Source organism: Alexandromys fortis, unplaced genomic scaffold (assembly GCF_014885135.2).
Source record: "Alexandromys fortis isolate MF-2015 unplaced genomic scaffold, M_Fortis_MF-2015_v1.1 scaffold_95, whole genome shotgun sequence".
In the NCBI taxonomy this organism is placed as follows: Eukaryota; Metazoa; Chordata; class Mammalia; order Rodentia; family Cricetidae; genus Alexandromys; species Alexandromys fortis.
Window position 1 is genome coordinate 6,814,029 of NW_026067990.1, and position 4,489 is coordinate 6,818,517.

General features: G+C 43.3%; 1 protein-coding gene across 1 annotated transcript in view; it reads right to left on the reverse strand.

Moving 5' to 3' along the window:
- Vgll1 (vestigial like family member 1) overlaps nucleotides 1-3,589 on the reverse strand; it is a 20,672-nt gene extending 17,083 nt beyond the window's left edge. Inside the window, exon 1 of the mRNA XM_050159688.1 lies at nucleotides 3,455-3,589. The gene's annotated coding sequence lies outside the window, so the exon portion shown is untranslated. The remainder of the gene's footprint in view (nucleotides 1-3,454) is intronic.
- Nucleotides 3,590-4,489: the final 900 nt, after the last annotated feature.

Here is a 4,489-nt window from a genome sequence, read left to right on the forward strand (position 1 = left end):
CAAAACAAAAAAAAAACAAAAAAAAAAACCTAAAAAAAAGAAAAAAAAGTGCTAACAACAAGGGGGCCCTTTTTGGAAAAGGGGGGGGGGGGGGGGGGGGGGGATTTTTTTTTTCAATAAAAAATTATATTAAAAAAAAACAAGCCCAATATAATGAGGGTTCAGGAAACAGCATTGCAATGTTCGGCCAAGCACTAATAGTGGCCTTCGCTGACAAAAGGGGATTATCAAGCAGCCAGACTAGGCAAGCACCAGGAGAGAGAATGTGACACAGCATTGAGGCCAAATCACAGAGTGATTTGTCTTCTACAGAAGTATGTTCCTCCCAGATACGTGAACCGAGGTCAGTTACCACAGTCTAGCAAGAACCAGCTTCTAGACCGCCCAGGGTGTCCGGAACCACCTCAACCAGAGCCGCCTAGAGAGCTTGACCAAGCAATCCAGGGTGGGCTAGACACTGTCCACCAGCACTGCTTTTGAGCCTTACAATGTGTGTGCAAGAGAGTAAATCACACCGAATCTCCCGTGAGACCGTCCTGCACGGAACCCTGTTCATCTTTGAAACTAGCAATTACGGTAGCACCAGCCTGAAAGTCTTCATACACACATATTAGGAACCCAAAAGAGTCCCCGGGACTGCTTCTTTACCTTTAAACTCAACCAGACTTGTTGCGTACTCTGACTAAAAATATATTTAATCTAGTCAATCTTGTGAATTTAACATAGATGTCTAGGGTTTAATAGATTGCCTCTCTGTCTAGTCTATGAGAGCCTACATGTCATGGAGACTTTCTTACAAATTTCTCTATGTCTGAGCACGTTTTGGAGCTCAATGAACAGTAGCTGAGTGTCATTCATGTCCTGGAAGTACAATGCAAGGAAAATATAGACTATTAGGAGGCAGAAGGCTGAGGTTTTCCTCAGTGAATAATCTGGAGGTGGAGGATAGCAAATCCCTCTAGGCTTCGTATTATTCTTAGAAGAATTCAAATAGTGTGAATTCCTCAGCTAGTCTTAGATGGTTCTTTTATGGTTCAATTATGCTGGGGACATTAGGAAGGAATCTGGCAACAAGCAGGGGATCTTTCTAACTTGTTTTCTTTTGGTTTGCTTTTAGAGACAGGGTTTCTTTGTAGTTTTTGCCTGTCCTAGAACTCACTCTGGAGACCAAACTGGCCTCCAATGGGGAATCCTTCTAAACGGCTCTCCTTTGGGATCATTGTACCCCAGCCATACACACACAAATGCGTCTACATAAGCATCACTAACAGTTGTGTTTACAATATCCCCCAAAGGGAAGTGATCAAATAAGTCTATTACCAAGAAAATGCATTTTCTGCGATAGACTCATACCATGAACTATTACTTAGCAAAAAAGTAGAGCAAGCAACCACTACACACAACACAGATAAATATCATTATATTGAGTGAAAAGACCAAATCAAAAATACCACATCTATGGTTTCACTTATATGAAAGAAGCACAGATTACCTATGGTGCTGGATGTCAGAACAGTGGATGCTTGTGGCACAGAAGCTGAAGAGGAAGGGCAAGAAGGAACCCTCACCTCTATTGCCAGTGTCCCATCTTTTTCTCCAGTACACAAAGGTGTCTAGCAAGGTCTCTTTATGCAGCCCGGGCTGATCTCAGATGTATACTTCTCTGGTTTCAGACTCCCAAGAATTGGATTATAGACCCTGAAACACCATGTGCTTGGCCATGTCTCACCTTTGTCCTGATGCATGTGGCGGTTCCTACATTTGTCAATACTTATCATATGTATAGCTCAATAAAAACAATAAAAAACTCATAATATTGTACACTGGAGATCTATTCCACAGCAGGTGAATTATTCCTCGATAAAACTACAATACATACTCCGATTCTTGGAGTTGTCAATACAAAGAAAAGGGATTGAGGATGATAAAGGAGGGAGTATGTGGAGACAGTGGCATTTTAAAGCTACAGCCTATATAACACCTGTTTGTACTGGAAACTATCTGTACATCTTCTCCAGTGTTTTGATCTTCAAAGCAGATATTACCACCCTCATTTTACAATAAGCAAAGTAGATGTTAGAGAGGGCAAAATGAAGTTAGATCGTAGCGAAGCTGGTATTCAAATTCAGGTCCCTTGGTCTCCAGGCTCTATCTACTTCTAACTATTCTAACTGATGAGTGGAAAAGGCTCTCTCCCTCTTCTAGCCTCAGTGTCTCCATCTATTAGATGTGGGGCTGGGGCAGACCTCTAGTCCTAAAAGGGCTGTGAGCCAGGACACTAAGGCAACCATGTGTCTTCCCTAAAGAGATGTAAGCGAAGCCCCCAGAATTCTCCTCCGGGGCTTTCATTAAAGGCTCCAACTGTCTGGTGCTGCAGGTGCAGGACAGTCCTTTCAGGCTCTACCCTGCCATCAGCCACCCTGCTTATCTCAGGCCTGACACAGATTGCAATCTCTTAGCCAATTTCCCCTGAAGCCACACAGAAAGAAGTAGCCAGATTCTTGGGATAGCATGGCCACCACAGCATCACTGGTCTTACTGGGTATAGACTAAGAAAGCACATGGCAAATGACTGACCAGAGAAAAGCCAGCCATCATCCCAGCTCACTTGGAAAGCTCACACTATAGGCTAGTAGAGACCTTGAATCGACCACAAACTCTATCACTGCCCCTCTTTCCTCTGCACACACAGGAGCATATACTCAGCAAGTCTAACTTCTCTGGATCCAGTTTACAAGGAATTCTCTGGGCTATACTTAACTCCATTGGAAACAGCAATTGATGAATATTTAAATCCAGAGAGTTAATCTGGGTGCTGTGATGTATCCACGTGGTTCCAGCATGCCGAGAAAATCAGAACAAGAGGACCACTTGAGCTTAAGAGTTTAAGACAAACCTGGGCAACACAGTGAACCCCAACTTTAAAAAATGAGTAAATTAATTCTAAAAGGATACACATTCTGATAATTGTCATTTGGTTTAATCCTATAAAGAACTAAATTGTACGACATCCCTATGAAAAACTCGAGAGCCTCGTCTTCCAATGAGAGAGAGATGGTCTGACCCGGGTGGAAAAGATACTGTAAAGCCGACTCTAAGGAGATGTCAGGAACAAAAATAAAGACCCCAAGTGTTCCAAGTAGACCTTGAAATATTATCCAAACTACTGTGGAACATCTCGGAAGAAGAATCCAAAGCCAGAAATCCAGCCTCCAGTCTGCCACGTGGACACTCTAAAGACACGTTTTTACCACATTCCTGCAAAATGCATCAAGTACCGCTAAGCTGGGGTGCAGAGTCAGTGATGGTGGTTGTCACAGTGACCAATTAGAGTGAAATCTGCCCCCCAAAAGCCGGATTCAATCTCACTTAGCACAGTATGTGACGACCTCCAACTCACTCCCATGTGAATTTCCATCCACCTTCCCACTCTCAAGTTCCCAGCTTCTCTTACCTTAATTCTCTGCTATTACCCGAGACAGCAAAATTCTCCCGTTTTGGAGTAGCTCAACAACTGCGGAAGCAGGAGCTGGAGATGCTGTACCCTCCCTCTGAAGCTTTCTACCCCTCTAGCTGGGGCTGAGGAAGGCGGTCCCTTCTAGCTATCTATTAGGAATGCAGAAAATGCTCTCCAGCGAGTCAACCTGGTTGGGCACCTGCAGGAATGAGGAAAAGAGATAGCTGTTTTTTTATTTGTTCTTTTTTTTTTTTTCATTAAAAAGCATGTTGTGGTATTGTCTCCTCAACTGAAAGCCAATTGTTTGCACAAAACCACTGTGCATAGAATCAGGCACATTGTGGGGGTTCCATCAAATTGACGTCACAGCAAATTTCAGGAATATAGCTTATCTCTAGTTTTTTCCTCTCTCCTTGAAAAAAAAAAGGGGGGGAGTCAGGCCAAATCCTGGTCTTGTCACAGCCTTCCTTGGGTTGCAGAGGGAGGGGCGAGTTTTCTGATGGTGCAGTAGATAGAGCAGGGCTCCTGACTTTATTTAATTATGTCAGCAAGCGGCAGCTTTTTGGCCTCGAAACTTGGATCTGTTCTTTGATCCTGTGTTAAGCAGTTTTCCGTGAGTGTGACAAAATACCTCAGTTCTCAGTCTGTGAGCTGCCACCACCCTTTCTCGGGAGCTTTCCGTCGGCTATCCTGAATATCAGCGATTTACATAACGATTCATAAGAGTAGCAATGAAAATAATTTTATGGCTTGGGGTCACCACAACATGAGGGTCACAGCTGAGAAGATGAGGTGAAAGAGATAGCTCAGCTTTTAAGAGCACTGGTTACTCTTCCAAAGGACCTGGGTTCAATTCCTAGCATGCATGTGGCAGCTCACAATTGTCTGTATCTCCGGTTGCAGGGCGTCTGAAACTCTCACACAGACATACATGCAAGCAAAATACCAAAGAACATAAAGTAAATAAATTAATTTTTTTAAAAGAAGAAGGCTGAGAAGCACTGACTTAAAGGAGTGACTTATTTTGACTGC